Source organism: Lactuca serriola, chromosome 2 (assembly GCF_051521515.1).
Source record: "Lactuca serriola cultivar US96UC23 chromosome 2, Lser_US96UC23_V15, whole genome shotgun sequence".
Taxonomy (NCBI): Eukaryota; Viridiplantae; Streptophyta; class Magnoliopsida; order Asterales; family Asteraceae; genus Lactuca; species Lactuca serriola.
Window position 1 is genome coordinate 168,071,458 of NC_136409.1, and position 23,318 is coordinate 168,094,775.

The following is a 23,318-nucleotide window of genomic DNA, read 5'->3' on the forward strand; positions in this document are numbered from 1 at the left end:
TCGTGACTTTCTAAAAGATTCATTGGAGTACTCAAAATCTATTAGGTCTCTAATGGAGCCCATGCCTTTTCATGAAACCCATGTAGCGGTATTATTCCCGTTATGATCTGCGTTAATGTACTATAGGTGGACTGATATAAAATATTCCTCGGGGAATATTGGCCAAGTCCCAAAGGTTACAAATTGACTCCACTCCTGAACTGTTATTTTATTTTATAATAGCTAGACTCAACAATGTAGAAAAGTAAACAGATAAACTTGGAAAATTAACTCGCTTTGATTTGAAAGAAAGGACCCAGGAGATAAATTAGTCACTGATAAGTTTTTTATTAGTTTTAAGTTTTCCGAAAGCAACGCTTTTTACATCCCTCAAACAGGGCAAGACTGTGTTATTGTCTTATGATTTCACTAGGAGAGGCAAGCCATATATACACTTGAACATATGTTGGCTCAAATAAACATCAAAGCTCACATCAGATCATCCTACACAACACTAGGAACCTAGGTCCCAACACAACAATGTCACAATTTATTAACTAGATTTCAAAACTAGACCATTTTTCAAGTCTTTATATTCTACAAATTTTTAATCCTAGTCATTTTTTTGGCATGCTTGCATTCCTATGTTCGACCCCCTACCCCACACCTATTTTATGCAAATTTTCCTAATTGCATGCTTAAAACAATTAAATAACTTAAAAGAAAAGAGATAAATTGGAACAAAATCCCCTGGGATAGAAGTGGCGAGGTCGAACTTGAATGTTGTGTGGCTGACATATCATGAAATAGTTGGAATGAAAGACTCTGGACTACTACATGAATGATATTTGAATTTCCAAGGAAATGGACTTCTAATATGGTGATGAAACAACAACTCGAAATTCAATCTGAACATACTCCACGCCGTAGCCTTCTATGGTACTGAAGGACGATCACAAATTTCACATTTGGATTTTGTTTCTTGCTGCTTGAAAGTGTATCCGGTAACCGTTAGCTGAATTGCCTCGAGAATTGATCGATTTGTTGCTCAATATTACAGTTTGAGGCTTGTTGATTTCGAAGGACAACATTGGTTTCATATGTCTCTTTCCGATGTAGCTACAAATCGGGCAAGCATCGCTTCAAAATCATTCTTCTTTTCAGGATCTGATTGCTCCTTTTGATAAAATTTGTGACCTTGTTGCCTATACTTTTCCTCTTTTCCCTTCTTGTACCCATCATAGGGCAACCATTCCTTCTTTGTTTTCTTCCAATCTTCATCATACCTATCTCCACTTAAATAGCAAGCTTGAACTTTCCGATTGTCATATTCCTTGGTTAAATGAGGTTTGCCAAAGTTATCACATCTAAGACGAATTTCGTGGATGGATTGATCCATCTTTTTCATCCTACAGTCTATTGGCTCCAACTTTTTCATTACTGCAGCCAAATCTTTAGAACCTCCACTTCCATCCTTGTATCATCTTGTCTTGTATTCTCGAGGGTTGTGATACTCCCTTGAGTGCTTCGAAATTTCTTCAATTAAATCCTTAATTGATATTGGAGCTTTCTTCATTAATGGTCCTTGAAAGTCAAGGAGTTGTCTAGTTGTCATGTTTACCCTGTCATAAAAGATTGAGACCTCTTGTTGCACATTGAGGTCATATTGCGGGCAGTTTCTGAGTAATCCCTTTTACCTGTCCCACCCTTCATACAAAGATTCTCCACTTTGTTGTTCGAAGTTGGCTATGTTTTTCTTCAATTTTGCAACTTTTTATAGTGGGATGAATTGTTGGATGAATTCTTCACAAAGTTGTGCCCAAGTTGTGATGGCCCCAGGTGGAAGTGCTTTGAGCCAATCTTTCGCCGCCTTTCTAAAAGTAACCGGAAGAATCCACAACAACATCGTTTCTCATGGGATATTATGAATGTTGAAGCAATTTGCAATGTCTTTTACTTTATCGAGATGCTTGTAGGCATCTTCGTGATCTTTCCCATAGAAGGGGATGTCTTTCAACATAGCAAGTATATGCCCTTTTAGTTCGAACTTGGTGGTGTTTGGAATTTCGGGTTGCACAAGACCCGACTCGTTATCTCACATCCTTTTCTTGTATTTCTCCCTGGACAATTTCGCAATGTTGCCTATCTTGTCTTCAGGTTCGCTTTCCTTTTCAGATTCTGAATCTGTCATGTATTCACTCTCTACTTCGTTTTGGTTTCACTTCTTGTTTTGGCTTGTTTTCTTTTATTTTCTCCTTTCTTTATTGCTTTTGCGAAAAATAGACTTAGGATCTTTCAAGCCTAGTACTGTAGTGGATGAACATGCTCGGGTCATAAACTAACTGTAAAAAACAGAAAACAAATGCATAAAAAGAACAAATACAATAAAAAGCTAAATTGTTTGAACGTTGGCCACGACGTGGGCAAGGTGTGCCACGGCGTGGTTACTGAAAGGAGGGAAAATTAAAAATAGAAAAAAAATGTAAAACGAAACATACGTAACTTGATGTATATTATAATTACTAGTTTTAAAACCAACTAATCTAGATAAACTAATACGTGATAGGCAGTGTACTTAGTCGACTAATAAAGTATTTAAGGTAAGTCGGGTATCGAACACAGGGAAGAGAAATAATAGATAAAATTACCTACTTAATATATCTAAATAAATTAAGCAAATAAAAAGGTTTTTTTTCTAGTTTTGCAAGTCTAGAAAATTAAAAGAAATTAACAAGAAGCACATTAAACTACAAAAGAAACAAGAAAATGTTTTTAATTCAAGATAGGAAAGAGACTTTAATTTTTAGATGCGATTCACTTGCTCCTATGGTTGATTTCATGGAAGGTGCAATGGATTATAGTGTGGTTGTTTACCAATTCCTAGATTGATTAGAATTATGATCAAAACACTAATCCTTTAGGTTAACGAATTCATTCATTTAGTGATCAAGTGAAAAAATAAACAAGAAAACTAGTGTTAAGTTCGAATTATGGAAGACTTGTCATTTTGATTGATATAAATTCTTTATAAACATCAATACAATATATGATTGTTCTTCGTATATTACTTTCATATCGTCGAGGGGCCAAAGATATCGCTTTTCCCGTTAGGGCAAAGGGAACGAATAAACATTGACTGTATAACTGCGTCCTTTACTCACCAAATCATATATGACACTATGTCTTATAAAATCATGTTACTGAAGCATTTTCACAACACCAATGCACAATCGGTTTGCAAATCACAACTTTATATATCTTCGTTTGAAGAATATAATATATTATCATCTTAAAATTACTCGTGATTCAATCAATGAAGTAATCTCTAAGCATGGGTTTATCCAATACTCATATCTTCATTTCACGGTACTCATGAATATTGTAGCAATCCCATTGCAATGCCTAATCTCCATGGACAATCTACAATCCATTCATGACAGTCTTTATTCACTATTTACTTCCAAAAGTATGAGAGACCATGGAATTGATACGTGTTAAATATACAAGTTTTAATCCTAACTTAGACAAAAACCAACACACGATAGACAGTGTACCGAATCGAATAGTAGTTTAGTGTAGGTAAGTAAAGTATTGAACATAGGGAACAATAATAATAATTAAAACTACTACTAATGTTAAGTAATTTAAACAATGATTAAAGAGGGGTTTTTCTCTAGTTTTACAAGACTAGAAACTTAGATAATCAATTAAACACTTAGCAAAGAGACAATTAACAACTAATTAAAGAACAAAAGACACCTTGAATCAAGAATATTAAAGAGACTTCCTTTTCGATACGATTCACTTACTCCTATGATTGATTTTGTGGAAAGTGCAATGGATTAATGTGTCATAAATTACTGATTTCTAATGTGATTAGGTTCATGTTCACTATTACTAATCCTTTAGCAAATAAATCACTTCAATCAATAATTAGTTGATTAAACTAATAAGTTTACTAGTATTAAGTTCGAATCATGCAAGACTTGTAATGGTGATTAATTCAGTTGGTTGATTAAATTAATTCATATATGGTTGGTCATCATATATAGCTCACACATCAATTTACTTATTCTATAGTTAACCCTAGGTTTTGTTCAAAACACTAGGCTTAAAATCTTAATGGTCACAAAATTATAAGATGCAAGCAATTAAGAAGATGCTCACACAATCTTAATTAACTTAGTAATTAATAGAAAACAATTCTCATTAATACATAAGGTTCTTTTAACAAGCTTAGCATGAGAAATAATCAAATCAACATAATCCAAAACCACTAAATCAACACATAGTCATAAGATCCTCTACTCTAAATGAAAGCAAGGTTTTTAGCCCATGACTTCAGCAAATGTAATCAGAAAGACAAAATTCAACATTGCAAACATGATGTAAACAAAGGAATTAGGTAAAGTAATGATAAATTGCCTTTGATCTCTTCAAGAACAAGCTTCTAGTCAAATTATGTATTCCTTAGCGATGTCTATGGTCTCCAAAAGTCAATAAAAACCTTGAGCATAAGTTAGGGTTTCGAAGAGAAACGATTCATATATAGATTCTGAAAAATGGTGCAACACGACGTGTTTAGACGCCAACACGCCGTGTTCTTCATTAAAAACATGTAATCGGCAAGGCAAGTTCCATCGCGATTTTCCAATACAACACACTGTGTTCTTCTTAAATTTCTTCTTCTTCTTAAAAATCCCAGACCCAAGCTTTCATTTGCCAATTCCGCTTCCTTTTCCTTCCGACCATGTCTTTTTTGTTGCAAAAGAAATTTTCAACTAATTAAGTACCTTTTGTTCAATAATTGAAACAAATGCAACATAAAATATTTGTAACATCTCGAGTTCAGGAGTGCAAGTTCAGGGTTCAAGTGAAAATGTGGATGGTCAGCTCGGCGAGTCCATGGGTAGACTCGACGAGTAGGGTTGCGATTCTGGTTGCGTGTTAAGTGGCCAACTCGGCGAGTCGGCGGCTGGACTCGGCGAGTTGGTGCTGTGTGGAGAAAACCCTAATTCCGGGGGTTGAGACCTATATAAGGACATAATACCCTCTCCCCAGCCTCTTTACTCTCCCTTGAAGTCCAGAAACCCTAATACTCGTTTGTGAGTGAATTAGAGAGCATTTAGACCTTGGAGGAGTGTTTGTGGAAGAGATCTTTGAAGACTAAGAGGCTTGGAGCAATGGGCTTTGCAAGGTTTTGGCTTATTCTTCTGTTGGAGTCTTCTCTTGAGGTAAAGATTCGTTGCTTGAGCTGTTGTCCATCTAGATCTATCGATTATGGGATTTGTGGGAGTTTATCTAGTGCTATCTTGAGTTTGGAGGTTGGATCTGAGGTTGCTACCTCAGATCTAGTGTATTGATGATCCAAAAGAGCATAAAGTCCCTGTTCAAGAGTTGTTGATGAAGCCTTTTTGTCCCAAACCCTAGCCCTAGAGTGTTTATGCTTAGATCTCCTTGGATTCACGTAAAGTTTTCCACTTTACGTGATGGGTGGCTTGTAGAAGAGTAGATCTATGGATTGGAGACCCTGCATGGCTTGGAAAGCCTCTGTATGGGTTAAGAGCTAGTTGTACTCGGCGAGTCACATGGGTGTACTCGGCGAGTTGCATGAAGATAGGCAGCAACTCGACGAGTTGGAAGAACAACTCGGCGAGTTGGTTGAAGATAGCCTTGGACTCGGCGAGTCTGTTCTTGGACTCGGCGAGTATGGTCGTGAGGTCCTAACCTTTCCTGGTTGAACTGTGAATTGGTGAGTCAAGGGATGACTCAGTGAGTTGAGTGCGATTAGACTCAAAGTTGGGAACTCGGCGAGTCTTGGGGCGACTCAACGATTTGAGTCGTGTTGTGGGAGTTTTCTGAGCATGGGGACTCGACGAGTCAGCGGGCTGACTCGGTGAGTAGAGTCATTTAGGAAGTTTGACTTTGACTGAGGACTTTGGCTTTGAATAGGAGTTGACTAGTTGTTTCCCAGGGGTATTTTGGTATTTATTGAGTTCAGTGTTTTGGTATTTGATCAGTGGTGAAGTTCGTGTCAGGGGTTGGAGCAGCGTGATCTTAGCTCTTCAGTCGGCAGTTGCGAGGTGAGTTATCCTCACTATATCGACAGGGTCTACGACACCAAGGCCGGCCCTTTATCGGATTGTAATCCGGGTATTGTTGTATGTTATTGCGTTGCTATGTTTGCATCCTGGTAGTTAGGATGGTATATGTTAGAGACCTGGTTAAGGTCGGTATCCTGGTATATAGGATGATGCTATGCTAGTGACCAGTTAGGTCGGTATCCTGGTTAGGATGATGTTATGTTATGTGATCTGCTAGATCGGTTTGATTGGATGTGAATTGTTATATGATTGAATGTTTATGTGCACATGGTTGTTGGACTGGGGTTGGGTTGAGGCGGGTCCTGCTTTGTGTTGTAGGCCAACATACCCACGGCGGACCGGTTATCTCGTAGGCCCAGCGAGCGGTCCGGATAGGCTGTAGGCCCCAATAGGGCGGTCCAGACGTGCCGAGGCTCGGAGAGTGGACCAGGCCGACTGAAGGCCCGGTGTGGGCGGACCAGTCATACTGTAGACTCAAAGAGTGGACCAGGTAGATTGAAGGCCCGGTGCAGGCGGACCAATCACACTGTAGACTTGATGTATATGGATAGACTCGGAGGGTGGACCAGGTGGACTGAAGGCCCGGTACGGCGGACCAGTCACACAGTAGACCCGGAGTGCATGACTATTCTGTGTTCTGTTATGATATGGCATGTTATGTGTATGGTATATGTGATTGGTATCTTGGGGGTATCTCACTAAGCTTTCAGGCTTACAGTTGTGGTTTATATGCTTCAGGTACTTCAGGAGACCGTGGCAAGGCAAATGCATGATCGTACCGCTCCTCATGATTATGTTTTATGTTATGGTTCTGGGAAGACTCTGATAATAATTGTACTGAAAACCTTTTTGTAATAACTTAATGAAACTGGGGTGTTTTTGAAAAGTTTAAATTGGTTGAAATTTTTAGAGTGTTACAATATTAAGATAATGCATGAATTATATGATTAAATATGCTAATATCAGGAATTTTGGATAATCATATTATTCGGGAAGTAAAACAAGAAAAGTGAAACATAAGAGTAAATAATTAAAGAAGGCAGTACAATACTCATAAATAGTTCTCTATTGTTTAAGCACCAAATTCATTTATGTAACGCCCCGTTCCTAAAAGTACTTATTTGTGAGTCCCCGAGATTTAAGAGGAAGAGTATTTTGGTCCTTTTTATGGGAAAGTGGGAAAAGAAGGCCAAATATGAAAATTTGGGACACGCCGAGTACGCCCAGCGTAAGCTGGGATTACGCCCAGTGTAAGTGCGTAATTGGACGCGGGTGCAAGGTTGAGTACGCCCAGCATACTCTCAGAGTTCTAAAACCCTAAAATTAGGGCCCACCACTATATAAGGAACATGTTGGTTCATACCCTAGCCTCCATAAGCTCTCTCTTAACCTCATAAACCCTTGTTAGCCGTTCTACCTCCATCGTTGGGTGTGTTTGGCCTTGGAAAGCTTATTTTGGCAAAGGAGAGGCTAGAAGAAGAAAAAGGAAGTTGTCAAAGAAGGAGTTGAGTGGCTGGAGCTTATAGATCTGGAAATATATCATCCTTTGGAGCCTATCTAAGGTATAAAGCTTCTTGCTTGTCATTTATATTACATAGATCTAAGTGTTGTGAAGTTTTGGCATCATTCTTGTCCCAAAAGTCCTCATCTTGATGCATGTTTTGAGTTGGTCGAGATTATCTGTCCTTTCAGACCTTTGGAGAGGTCTTGAGTGAGAAAAATGAGGTCCCAAGGGCTGTGGTTGTTCCATGTGTGAGATAAGTAGGTCTTAATGGATTAAGACCTTGGATTAAGAGCTTTATGGACGTCCCAAGTGATAAATTTTGAGACTTTATGAATCTTAGGCATATTTGGTCTAAGGATCTGAAGTTTGGGCTTAAGAGCTTAAGCCATTAAGAAGTTATAAGGACTTAATGAGCAGCAAAGTTACGCCCCGCGTAGCGGGTCAGTGCCCCGATCCCCAGTTGTGAATCAGCGTGTACGCCCAGCATACCAAGGAGGGTACGCTCAGCGTACTCCCTCTGTTGGGTTTTTCATTTTGGGCCTTAGGGATTGGGCTGTTATTGGGCTGCTGGATTTGGGCTGTGACTGGACATTATGGATGGAGTATTGTGGACCCATTAGTTGTTATGGACCATGGGTCTAGGCCCATTTGGTGTGGTGGGCCCAATTTAGTAAATTGGGCCAATAGTGGGCTTTGCTTCGGACTTTTGGTCTTTGGGCCATCAGTGGGCTTGAGAGCTTACCTAGTGTTGGGCCGGATTGAGTTAAGGGTAAAATGGTCAATTTACCCTTGGAAGGGTATTGTGTTTAGCCTAATGATTATTTGTGCTATGTTGGCTAGTTCGGGATTTTCGGTGAGTCGGTGATTCGAGAATTTGCTTCTTCAGTTCAGAGTTTCGGCAGTGGCAAGGTGAGTTATCCTCACTATATCAACAGGGTCTAAGGCACCAAGACCGGCCCTTTATCAGATTGAGATCCGGGTAATGTTGTTATGTTATTGCTTTGATATGGTTGCATTCTGGTAGCTAGGATGGTATATGTTAGAGACTTGGTTATGGTCGGTATCCTGTTATGTAGGATGATGCTATGCTAGTGACCGGTTAGGTCGGTATCCTGGTTAGGATGAGGATATGTTATGTGATCTGCTAGATCGGCTTGTTGACTGTGAATTGTTATATGATTGTATGTTTATGTGCACATGGTTGTTTGGACTGGAGTTGGGTGGAGGCGGGTCCTGCTTTGTGCTGTAGGCCAAGATACCTAGGGCGGACCGGTTGTCCCGAAGGCCCAACGAGCGGTCCGGATAGGCTGTAGGCCCCAAGAGGGCGGACCAGACGTGCCGAGGCTCGGAGAGTGGACCAAGCCGACTGAAGGCCCGGTGCGGGCGGACCAGTCATATTGTAAACTCAGAGAGTGGACCAGGTGGATTGAAGGCCCGATGCGGGCAGACCAATCACACTGCAGACTCGATATATATGGCTAGACTCGGAGGGTGGACCATGTGGACTGTTGGCCGGTGCGGCGGACCAGTCACACAGTAGACCCGAAGTGCATGGCTGTTTTGTGTTCTGATATGATATGGCATGTTATGTGTGTATGGTATATGTGGTTGGTATTTTGGGGGTATCTCACTAAGCTTTCGGGCTTACAGTTGTGGTTTAATGTTTTTTAGGTTCTTCAGGAGACCGTAGCAAGGCAAAGGCATGATCGTACCGCTCCTCATGATTACGTTTTATGATGTGATTCTGGGAAGACTCTGATAATAATTGTATCGAAAACCTTTTTGTAATAACATTGAGAAAATGGGTTGTTTTTGAAAAGTTAAAATTGGTTGAATTTTTATGGTCGTTACAATTTACATTTATTTAATTACAAAGTTTCAAAACTATCAACTAACTACTAAAACTAACATCATCTCTTAAGCCAATGCTCCTAGCATGATGGTTGTGTTTAACCCTACTTAGAGCCTTCATGAAAGGATCTGTAGGATTGTCTACTAATGATACTCACTTCACTAGGAGATGACCTAATTCAAACTTATGTCCGATGTAGTGATACTTTCTGTTGATATGCTGAATTAAATTTGTGAAAACAATATATTATTTAAAATAATTTCACGAAAATTTGTTTATAAAAACTTAGCTTGACCAACCCCTCCTTTTTTTCCGAACTCGTCTAGTAAACGTGGTAAACTCCATTATGGACTGAAAATCCAAGCTTACCCCTATGATTCCACTACTGGAGTAGTTTATTCCATTTTAGGCCCAATAAGACCCAAAATGTTAAATCTCATGAAGGTGGATTGAATTAGAGCCCAATTAAGAGTTCTAAGCCCAAACTAGTCAAATTGGAGACTTATTGGTCCATTAGGCCCAATAAGAAAATCCTAGTCCATATTGGACTTAAACCGGGATTTTAGGGTTTCCAATCCTTTGTTGACTATTTGAAGTGTTTGTATAGAGTGTTTGATGGAATTTTGTTGTCATTGAATAAACATCATGCATGCTTTCATGTTTTAGTTACAAATGTTATCATCATTATTGTTACAAAAGCATAGAATTCCTAGTTGCGACAAAATCTATCATTTATCTCAAAACCAAGTGAATCATCAGCAAAATAAGGTCACCACAATTATCCAAAACCTTATTGTACTTTCATTTGACTCATTTTCTCAGGAATACTTACATTTACGCTAATAACGGAGATATGAAGAACAGATCTTTGACTCAAATCTGAAGTCCGCAAAATTCGGTCAAATCCTCCTCACAACAACTATCATAAACACAAATTCTGATGAAATTCAACAGTATGCAAAAGAACAAAATATTTTTGAGTTCAAGGAAATCATATAAGATGAAGCATAAATCTAGGGTTTGTAAACGTCGTCGGGAAAAGCAACGGGTGTTTTTGATCTACATTCTACTGGTTCATAGTAGAAGAATATATTATATTCGTTTGCGATGACATGGAGGTAGTGAGGGCCAATAACGCGCCACGTGAGCTATACCTCCTGATGAAGACAATGAAACAACACCCACATCAAAACATTCTAAATCTTCTTAGAAAATCCACTAATCAAGCACAATTATTGAATCTCATTCTCTAATTTTAGATAAATCGAAGGTAGAGGGTGAATAACAACAAAAGAAGTGATAGATTCACATATATAAAAAATTACAAAACATAATCGGTATCCTGGTCGAATCAGAATCGAAGCATTATCTTACCTCCTCAGTAGGTTCCAACAAAGACACGAACGCTGTCTTGATTTCTCTTTAAAGGTACATCATGGTAGGGGCCTCAGTAGACCTAATAGCAGAAGTCAAATCCCTAATAGCCGCCGCCTCTTCCGCCAAACCAGACTGTTTCCTCTTTCGCCAACTCCGCTTCCAATTCAGACATACCTTCATCGACTTTAGTTGAGAATGGAGATGGAGGCTCCGGTTTGATTATGATTCCTTGATTTCATTCTTTATTCTTTTCTATATAAATGAAGTGAGAGTCATATATGATTTGACTGAAGCAAACATAAGTCATGTCTGCGACTCCATGAAGTGACAAAAATGGGAATCGATCCGTTGTGCATTTGACTTATAGAGCAATAACGGTGTTCATGACTTAGTCTGGTGGTACGAAGGAAGCGACAGTAAGAAGAGAAGAGAAGCAGGAACATGAGAGGTCCGAAGCGAGGCAGAAACAGAGAAAGACTGTGGTGGAAAAGGGGTACTTCCAAAGCAACTGCCTTTGCAGGAACGACAGAGGCAGTGACGGAAAAGTGTTAGTAAGGCGGTGAATCATCAATTTAAGGAACAGTAGACACAACAAAGGCGACGATGCAAAGAGGATGAAGTCAGTCGAGGGTTCAATCGATTTACAGAGCGAAGAAGGGGGAAGACAATGAAAAATGGAGAATGAAATCGACCAACATATGGATCGGTGGTGGGTTCGTCTGGTAGGCGGTGGATGTCATAGTGTTGTTTTGTTATTGGAAGACGAAGCGGTGGAAAATTGTAGACAAAAGAGGAACAAAAAAAATATATTTGAGGTGGTGGATCAGATAACACTAAAACACGTAGCTATTGGGTATCCAGATGCCAACACGTGTACAGGAACACTCTCAAAGCAAGTAGACGGGTAAAGTTAAACCAAAGTACTATTCATGGGATAGTTCTAAATTAGTATATATATATATATATATATATATATATATATATATATATATATATATATATATATATATATATATATATATATATGTAATAAATAATTTAGGATTTTTTAAAAGTATTTTAGGAAAAATAAGCAATTTAGGATTTTTTTTTGTTTTTTTTAAATATTTTAGGATTTGATTTTGCGTGTTTTAAAATTAATGTAATGTGTTTTCATTTAGTGTTTTTAATGTATGTTTTATTTGAGTTATTTTTTTTTAAATTTAATCTAATATTGTCAAAAAAATAAAAAATAAAAAAATGATGTGGAGTGGTAACTATTTCGAAGGGTTAGTGGGTTGGTAGTGGAGGTAATGTAGCACTAATATGACGTCACTTATTGTGTAGGTTGGATGTGACCATACCCCTTAAACTAATAGACGAGCTCGAACACATATACCTACACTCAACACCACAAACACATTCGACAAATTTAGGCTTTTAAGTTGAGTAGTTCTTTTACTTGAAGATTACGTCATCAAATGTGAAACCAAAAACAATGGAAATAAGAATAAAAATGAACCAATAGTACACATTCCTTTCCTTAATCGAAGAAGAAAATATAATTCATACTAGGTGTGAGACCTGTGTATTACACGAGTTGATTTAAAAAAAAGATTAAACATAAAATGTAAACATTAAATATCATCCTTAATAAAGGAAGGTTTTTTGCCACAAGTCAATTTCTTATGAGTTTTGACACTTGTCATTTTATGGTATTTTTAAAATAAATATTATTCACTTGTCAATTTTTGGTTTGTTTCAATTTTTAAAATTAAAGTCATATAATTATATATGTAAAGTATTAAATATCATATATATATATATATATATATATATATATATATATGTATATATATATATATATATATGATATTTAATACTTTACATATATAAGTATAAGACTTTAATTTTAAAAATCGAAACAAACCAAAAATTGACAAGTGAATAATATTTATTTTAAAAATACCACAAAATGACAAATGTCAAAACTCATAAAAGATTGACATGTGACGAAAAACCTTCATTAATTAGTGAAGATATTAACGAGGATTCTACCTAATTGGGCACATCAACAAAACTAAATACTAAGTCGGCATGTGGTAAAAAGTGTCTAATGTCGAGACTAATATTTTTGGTAATAAAAAGAAAATTCAAGGATGGTTTTATTAGGAATGAAATTAGGTATGACTTCTAATTAAAAAAATGTCAACCTAAGTACAATGATTTTATTACCTTGTACATAGGGTTAATGACATATATGAGTAAATTAGTGTTTCATATGTCATTTTAATTATACGCTGTGGTGATTTCTTTGGAATTTTAAAAATTCCAACATTTTTAATGACCAAAATACTAAAAGGAATTTGTTAATCATAGATTGGTTGAACATTCCTACAATTGGTTTGTAAATAGGAATATGAAGTTAATTCTTAGTAGATTGTCTTGGTTATTAAACCCTATTTTATTGATTCTTATCTAATTCTTTGTTAGCTTTTTGCTAACCTTTTTCAATAAAATTTAAAGGTTAAAAAAAAAACTATTGTTAGTGTAACTTGTTTTGCACAGTCCAATCTGACATATCTAACGACTCTGCAACCCCCCCTCCCCTCTGACAACTGTTTTACGTTTTAATTCGGTATACAGAAGAGTTAGCATATTCTCTATTCAACTTTTTATGTCCTCTTATGTGATGAAGATCGAGGGTTCACTTATGAAATATTACGCGACTTTAAAATTTACATATGTTGATGCTATAAAGACTACTCTTTTGCTCTCAATTTCGAACATGGATAATCTTAACCTATGTTGCGTACTAATACTTGAAGTTTTGTACATAATTTTGATCTTTGCTGAAACTAAGGAGCAATGTCTAGATTATTTGTAACAAGTATTTGAATCAAGATCATGATTTCAACAAACTGTAAAAAAAAAAAACTAAAATCTAAAACTAAATTTATAACAATAGACGAAGAAGTAACAACATCCTCATCTGCTATAAATCAGTAAAAAATGTAGAGGCCATTAGAGATGTCAAATCAACCCCAAAACCAACAAATGCCACTAAGTATATATCATTTACTCACATTTAACATGGATTATTTTTATGATATCAGATTATTGTTATAGATTCCAGAAATGTTCCGTGTAGGAATATGTAAAGTGGTCACACACATTATTCTCATAAGTATAAAACACCGAAGTTACTAATTTTTTAATGCAAGAAAAAGTTAATCTTAAGCACTTTGTAGGCTGCTTTCGTCCTCTTTTACACCCAATTCTTTCTCTTTTCCCTTTTTCGCCTTTGCCTTCCTCTTAACATCAAAGAACTCGATGAGACCACTCAAAACGATATCTGGATCATCATCCTTGAGTAATTGCTCTGCTATTTCAGCGGGTGTAACTTTTATCTCACACATAAAATCCTCTATTTGTTTTAGGAGACTATGTTGTGTGATTCCAAGATAGTTAAAAACCAATTGACGAAATCCACATGGTGTTAAAGACATGCGTATATGAACATCCATACGACCAGGACGAAGAAGAGCATGACCAAGTTTGTTCTTACGGTTTGTGGTGAAGATGATGATTCGTTCGTCTCCACAACTTGACCATAACCCGTCAATTAAATTGAGAAATCCGGATAAGTTTACCTGATCATAGTAATTGACATAATACACAAATATGTAAATCTAAATCAAAATGAAAATGAAAAAAGCTAAATGGTTTTGGATATTAACTTTATTTTCCTTTGGGTAAAGCCTCATGAGAGATGAGTCTTTCACCGCCTCTCTGGCCCCCCGATCGTGCAACGCCACCGAGCAATCAATGTCCTCCACCACTAGTATAGATCGGTTAGCCGTCGCCAACAACGTCTGTAGATCCGAATTTGACTTAACGTCAGTCAACTCCAAGTCATAGATGTCAAAATTCAAGTAATTAGCCATGGCCGCAATCAAGCTTGATTTTCCTGTCCCCGGTGGACCATACAACAGGTAACCTCTTTTCCATGCCTTTCCTATTTTCCGATAATACTCTCTTCTCTCCACAAATCTATCCAAATCCTTCATCACTTTCTCCTTTATACCGGAATCCATTGCCAACGTGGTAAAGTTCGCCGGATGGTCAAGATTCACCGACATCCAATTCGGTGGTCTTGAATACAACGACACCGTGAATAACTTCAAGGTTTTTTGTTCCTGTTTCATCATCTCTGCAGACTTAAGTACAAACGGCAAGTAGTCGTTCAACACCAGATCTTTGTAATCTTGATGAAACGTGAGTTCCAACGAATGTTTAGTTTTTCGGGAAGAAGATTTCATGTCATTATGACTGCTATATTGTTTAGTCGGTGTCTTCTTGGAAACCGAAGACCAGTAGAGTTGGACACCCTTGTAAATATCGGTGAACTCCTCGTTGACTTCCATGGCAACCGCGATGTTGTTGTCGTTACGAGTTTTGCTGACCTTCACTCGATGGATGTCTGTGGACATTCTAGCAGCAACATAGGATTGAAAGGCATTATATATTTCGTTTTCGTGAAACCCATCGGATTCATAGATTACCATGGTCAAGTGTTTGGAGAACTTTTTCTTTATGAAGTTTCGTAAACCGATATAAATGTAGTCTTGGAATTCAGATGGCAAGTAACGACGGGCCATCTTGCGTACCACCATAGTGGCGGCGGCGACAGAGCCGATGGTTGAGATGATGGTCTTCACTTTAGAGGGCATTTTAGAAACGAAGGGTTCAAGTGTTGAAGGTTTAATTGCATGGGGTTTTTATCTACACCGACTGGCGACTACTAACACGCCTGATATAAAAGCTCCCTATATAGCTGATTAATACAAAAGGATTCTATCATTAATATTTTAAAAATATATTTCTCTTTTTTAAATATAATGTGTGTGATGATTACTTTTAGATTTCAAAAAATATATTTTTCACTAAGTGGATTTTTGGTATATTTTGTTATTTAAAATATAATTTATTTTATCATTTGTATAACAACAATTTTACTCCATTTTTCGTTTTTCATCACTGTGATAATCGTTTTAAATATAAGGTTTCGCCAAACAAAATAAAATAATAGATAAGGGCCTGGTAAATACTAAATGACGGAACTGAAAATCAGAAAACAAAATATAAACTTATGTGTTTCTATTTCAAATTTTATAAATACAATTTTTTAATAACCTTTAATGATAAAATATTTTTACATAACTATGAAGGTATAGGCGAAATTGATATATTCTGAATTTATTTATGAGATCTTTTTGACAATGCATTCTTTAAAATTAAGACATATATTTTAAGTATTTAAATTAATGTATTTATATTAATTACAAAAAAAATGTATAAATAGAGCAATAGACTTAAAATTTGATAAAAATAAAAACGATTTATATTGAGGTTTTGCTAGATACCGAAATAATCATAAATATCTTCTTATTTTTTTCTTTTTTCTTTTCTAATAAAAGAATAATTTTTATGTCACCCGACAGTTTATTAGCCTTCCTCAATATTTTCCCCCCAAACCTAAACCTTTATTATGTGTCAATTTTAATCTAATTTATTGTAATCCCATTAAATCAGGGATGTAATTGAGATTTTGATAACTTGATAATGATTATCGCATAATATACACATTGATCACTGATCGCCTCGAACGACCTGACCTCTTCTCATCTCTCTCAATTTTACTATTAGAGCTACACCTCATAGAAACCTCTAATGCCTTTACACATATACATATATTTTTGTACTAATTTACGGTTTAATTGTTGTTGTCTTATTCGTAATGGCTTGCAATTACACCCTCCGTAGGACTAGATGGTTTGCTACCAGGAGCATCGATTTAGGGTATTTTTTGTGTAATGCCTACGAATTTGGGCTAAACGATTAAGGGATAATGGTTATGATTATCAATTTTTATTAAATAATTAAAATCCTCGATTAGGATAATTGTTCTTTGTATGTGTTACAAGTTATATAAATACTTATTTATTATATATGTTTTATGTGGATAATATTACGTGTATATGATATTTGTATAAACCTTTTTTTTTTAAATTTATCGAAAAACGATAAAATAACATTTTTACATAGAAGATTATTTAGGATAAATAATCTTAACGAAAGTTGTAGTAATCATAAATTATAAACCTATTAACATAAAGAATGTCAAAATCTGACTTCGTATGAAGAAATTATGATTTTTTGAAGTTTCGTGTTTGATACTGTACATCAGTGTGTTTAATAAAATACGAAAAAAATAGGTTACTTGTTATCCAATACAATGTAAACGAGGGTGTATGTCCTCGTAAATACAAATCCATCAATATAAAAAACATCGAGAACGCAGCTCGTATGAAAAAGATATGAATTTTTCAAAGTCTTTTAGAGTGTAATCTTTATAAACTGTAAAATGGAAATAAAATGTGAATTATCTGTTGAGATTTAAAAAAAAAAGTTGTAGTAATTGTTGATACGAATATGTGGATATAAAGAGCATCTAAAACGTCGCTCGCATGCAAGAGATATGGTTTTTCGAAGATTACAAAAAATAATTGCAAAGGGATGAAATGGTGGAACCAGAGTGTGCCATGTGGTAGAGCTAGAGAACAATCCTTCTACCAACCTCGATGACGTGGCCTAGGGTGAAAGCAACATGTGACACCAATGAGAAAAATCTATAGCACCACGGTGCGACGTGCATGTCAAAAAGTGTTATAAACAAGAGTCGAATCCTCCTTCATTTATTGCCTATTTTCTCCATACTTTATCTCTAAACTCTCGAGAATTCATTCCCCATTCAAGAGCATTTTAAAGTAGTGCTTGATGGGTTTTATAGATTATAAATCTATGCATGAGGTGGAAAAACACTTAACTATTAAGTTCAAATGCAACCTATTTGGTCCTTTGGATCTATGTTTTCTTTATTGATAGCAATAAACTATGAACATCAAGAACCCTAGCAAACCCTAGGTAAGTTAGAAGTTACAAGAAGGTTAGGGTTTACATACCTTTTGATTATTATAGCAAATAATAAAAATAAATCCTTCCTCAAAAATCTTGGAAACCAAGAACCAAAAATCTAATGTCTTTGATGGTTTGTACCCAAACCCTAGTAACAAGAAGGCTTGAAGAGAGAGGAGATGCATGTTGAAATGTCGGCTATCGTTAGGTTATGAGAGTGCACAAAAATAAGGATCTCAAGGGTCCTATTTATAGATGATCATGAAGCCCTAGAAACCCTAATTTGAAATAAATAATATTAATTCAAATCTAGTATTTATCTAGTTCCTAATTATCCTTTAGGAGGCTTCTAGAAACCCTAGAAGACTGTAAGGTCACACCTTATGATCTGATGAGTCAAACACTCTGTACGTTGACTACCAACGCCAACACCAACATCAACATCAACGCCAGCGCCTGAAGCCTTATCAGCATCAGTGTGTAGATAGTTATCTTATGTGATCTTTGTATATTAGGTAATTATACTGATATGTATAGAATAGATAGAAGATCTGATATCTTTGTGATGAGGATCGATTCTTAGTATAGATTAGATACAATCCCTTGAATCAAAGGATATACTTGTATAGTTTAGTATATATTCAACATTAGGGTGAAACCCTAATATGAACGTCATGGTGACCATCTTTGTGAAAACTTATTTTCTTAGTGAAAACAACCCTTTTCTTGATGAAAGACAATTTGGTGAATTCTTCGTGTTCTTTAATTACTTTTTCTGTTCTTTTCTTTCTTTGTTTATTCTGTTCTTGTGTATTATAATTGAAGTGTATTTGATCGATACAAACCTTCAATTGGTATCAGAACGGGTTTTTTATACACTCAAATAATCATGACAACCTCATACAATCTAAAACCGACTGCTTGCAACAAGATTCCTTCGTTTGATGAACTTAACTTCACTGCTTGGAAATCAAAGGCCATTGATGTTCTTGAGATCATGGACTTTGACATGCTCAACATCATCAACAAAGGTATCATAGTTGTTATGCATCAATCATCCAATGATGGTGAATCTGATAATAAGCTAAAAAGGAAATTTGTGACGTGATACAAAAAGGAATAAAAAAGGGTGATAAATCTTGATGTAAAGGCGAGAGTTACCATTGGAAACTCACCCCCTTAATATGTCTATCGTTTGATTCAAAACTACTCATCTGCTCAAGAGATGATGATCACACTATCACCTGCTTTTGAAAAAGAAAACCTCTCAGATGACGTAGCTTCAAAAGGTAAGTGTCTCATGACCCAGATCATTGAATCTAATGTTGAAACATCAAATGACAACATTGAACTCTTGATATTGATCCTTCTCAAGTTGATACAGACCTTAAGGAATGGGACGCAACCTCAGCGTATCAGGTAAAAAATCTTGTTAACTACTCTTCTTTTGATAACATAAAAAAAATTAACATGATTGATCACTTACGCTTCGATTTATCTGTTTCAACACAAAGAAAGATCTTCTCATAGACTTGAGTTAAAAAAAAACTCAGAGGTAAACTCTCCTCTTTCGAAAAATCTTTTTTTCTTTTAAAGAAGGAAAATACGTGTATCTTGCTGACCAACAGTTTTCTTCACTCTGAAAAAGAAAAAGTTGTTGATCATGCTAGAAGCATTCAACTTATTTAAAAAAAACTGGGCTTCTTCTCACTATAATGTTACAAGAATTATTAATTCTCAGATTCCAGATTAATGTGTGAAAACTCTTGGATGTGATATAGAAGGTGTTGTTTCCTTAGCAAAAATTATTGAGACTAAACAAACATTCTATAACGTTGATTTTTTAGAAAAAGATTTTAAGAGTAGATTTGTAAGTACTTATTTTATAAATCAAACTTTAAGTAATAATCATTGCTCCACTGACTCTATTGTGTAACACTCGGGTTCATGTATTTTTCCTTTTGCTCCTTGGATTAAATTTATAATTACAAATGAGGTCCCTTCATACGTTGAGCATACGTCTATGTACGCTTAGTGTACATGGGCATGCGGAGTCGGGACCATGAGCCATGTATGTGGGGTGTATGTGGCCAAATGCTAAAACCCTAATTTTAGGGCATGAGCCTTATTTAAGCACACTTACGACCTTTAGACCCTCACCCTTATCAGCCTCCACAACTCTTAACATCCCTAAAATCCTAGTTTGCCTTTGAGTGTGATATTTGAGCTTGGAAGTAACTTTGGTGGCCTTTCTGGTGTGGTTTCAAGAAGAAGAAGATGGTGATCAAGCCTTGGACGTGGTTGAGCTTCAAGATACTGAATCTACATCATCTTAGGAAGCTGATGAAGGTAAAAAGCTCATACCTTGTTGATCCTTTTGATAGTTAGAGTTAGGGTTTGTTTATAAGCTCATTTTTGGTCCATTGGTTCTCTTTTGGGAGTTTGGGCAACTCCAGAAGTTGGAAATGGTAGATCTTAGTCCCTTTGGCATGTTAGATGCATACAAATGTTATCTTGGTGTTTGATATGAATCCATGCATGAATCTAGGTCCTTTATGTGAGCTTGGATGAACAAAAATGGATGTTGGACTCTCATAAGACATGCTAAGGCATAAAATTGCCAACTTTATGCCCTAGGACCCTCTTAATGACCGAGATCTGGAAGTTAGAAGAAGTGAATTCACGGATTAAGCACCAAATGGTTGAGTGCTGAGCAACTTAGTATGCTGAGCGTACCAAGGTGTATGCAACGCGTACTACATGGCAACCGGGTACGTCGAGCGTACTTAGATTACGTCGTGCGTACGATCCAAGTGAGATTTTGGACTTTTGTTGGGCTTTTGGGTCATTGGGCCTTAGTTGGTTTTATGCCTTGATCTATTTAGATTAGGCGGGTATTTGACTTCTACTTATGGGCCTTAAGTGTTGTAGTTGGGCCTTTGTGGGCCTTGGAGCTCATTATTTTGTTTAGGCCAAGAACGGTTAGGCCCATTATAGGAAATGCATTTGGGCCCTTATCTTAGGAGTTGGACTTAGGGTTTAGGCCCATGATTTGGGATTATGACCTAATGCTTATTAGGGTTATTTGTTTATGATAGTGTGGGACTTTTTTGTTCAGCAACCGAGCGTATTATGTTACCAACAGACTGAGGTGAGTTTTCTCACTGCATCAATGGATTGAAGGCACCAAGGCCGACCCATTATTTGTATTATAGGATAAGGATTACTTGTGTGATATGTGAATGAAAGACCACGGTTTGGCCCCTGGCACCTGTATGAAATACCAGGATCTGGCCCCTGACAGTTGAATGAAAGACTAGGGTTTTGCCCCTAGCAATCACATGGAATACCAGGATTTGGCCCTCCGCAAGCATTATACGTAAGATTATGATTTGGCCCATAACAATGAATTATATGTTTGTATGTGATACTTTGGGGAAAAATTACTAAACGTTTTCTTACAGATTATGTTTATAGTTACATGTACTTCAGGTACTAAGGGGAAGGGCCCGACGTGATGGCACAACATTTTCTACCGTTATTTTCTGTAACATCCAAAATTTTATGCCAAATTTAAACTTTTTTAATCATAAATAACGCCAAATAGTATTTGTTTAGAAAAATGTTTTCAATCATTATTCATCAGAGTGTCCCAATAACCAGATCATAAGGATGAGGAGCGGTACGGTCACACCTTCTCCTTGCCATGATCTCCTAAAGTACCTGAAACAATAACTAAAAACCGTAAGTCCGAGGGCTTAGTAAGCTACCCCCAAAATACCAATACCACACTGATAAAACCATATCAGTAATAATCAATAAATCATCATGCATACTGGGCCATCGGCCTGACTGGACCGCCCTACAGGGCCTACAGTCTAATTGAATCTATACCGAGCCTTCGACATGAATGGACCACCATATGGGCCTATAGTCTCCCCGGACCGCTCATAGGGTATGTTGGCCTTCAGCACAAAACAGGACCGCCTCAACCCAACCAACGATCAAATAATCATGTGCGCCTAACTAACATATACTAGCATATACGGACATCATATATATATATATATATATATATATATATATATATATATATATATATATATATATATCTTACTGGTCATCAATCATAGCAATCTCTCATAACTAGCGCACCAACCTAGCAGGCCACTAACATACCAATCCCTAAGGATCATAAAAGCATAACATACTGTCTATCCTGATTCCGATCTATCAGATCATAACCACATATATCTTATCATAACCATAACAACTAAAGGGTCGACCTTGGTGCCTTAGACCCTATTGATATAGTGAGGATAACTCACCTTGCAGATGTCGACTCGGTAGATAAACTTCAACCCTCGCATCACTGCCACAAACTCCACCACCTCTGGAAGATGCTAACTTAGGTAGATTCTGACTCCCACACTTTCCTTGCTCCAATCCCCTTGCCTTCCAAGTTGCTTCTCTCCAAAGATCTTCCTCCCAAGCTTAATACACACACAATAGAGCACCACACAAATTAGGGTTTCTTAAGAGCTCTCTAGAACTGTAAAGAGGCTAAAGGAGGCTTAAGCCTCCTTAAATAGGGTGCAAAACCCTGGGATTTAGGGTTTAATCTGCCATCTCCTACTCGTTGAGTCCCTTCATGGACTCGGCGAGTAGGCCACTAAATACGCGTCCCCAACCCGCTGCTACTCCGCGAGTAGGACAACCAACTCGTCGAGTAGACCTTAAAATCAAAGAGATTCATATTTAATTAATACATGAGAATCGGGGCGTTACAATTCTCCCCCACTTGAACTAGACTTTGCCCTCGAAGTCTGGTGGAATAAACAACGCCGGGTAATTCTCTCGCATTTCCGCTTCCAGCTCCCATGTCCACTTGGATCCCCTCCGATGTTCCCACTGCACTTCCACCAAAGGTATTTCTTTGTTCCGTAAAATCTTCTTCTTCCTCTCCAAGATGGCCACAGGCCTCTCCACGTAATTCAGGCGCTCATCGACCTGAATATCATCCAGTGATACTACTGCCTCCTGGTCCATGATTCACTTTTGCAACTGCGAAATATGGAACGTGTTGTGGATCCTGAACGACTCTGTAACGACCCAAAAATCACAACTAAAAATTTCTTTAAAAACATTACTAAATCATATTTATAAAAACTGTATCATAAGTCATAACATAATTTTTGAGTATTAATTCAAAACATATCATCATTATCAGAGTCAAACATTCCCAGGCTAACTGTCTATGGTGTGTGCACTGCAATCTTCCCGAGCTCCTCCTTTGAAAACTGAGTACCTGAAACCAAAACTGAAAACCGTAAGCACGAAGTTTAGTGAGCTCCCCCAATCTACCACATACCATACAATAACATATAAAGCACATACTGGGCCTTGCCCACTGCATCGGACCGAAGTCCGGATACTGACTGGGACCTTGTCCCCTGCATCGGACCGAAGTCCGGACTAACTGGGACCTTGTCCCCTGCATCGGACCGAAGTCCGGACTAACTGTGGCCTTGCCCCCTGCATCGGA

At 37.0% G+C, this 23,318-nt stretch overlaps 1 non-coding gene and 1 pseudogene across 1 annotated transcript; one reads left to right on the plus strand and one right to left on the minus strand.

Moving 5' to 3' along the window:
- The first annotated feature begins 1,637 nt into the window (after positions 1-1,637).
- Positions 1,638-1,744, plus strand: LOC145091148 (small nucleolar RNA R71). The gene has a single exon (XR_013702036.1). It is a non-coding gene; the product is annotated as a small nucleolar RNA R71 (small nucleolar RNA).
- A 12,287-nt stretch (positions 1,745-14,031) lies between these two features.
- On the minus strand, positions 14,032-15,561 carry LOC145089774 (AAA-ATPase At3g50940 pseudogene; annotated as a pseudogene).
- Positions 15,562-23,318: the final 7,757 nt, after the last annotated feature.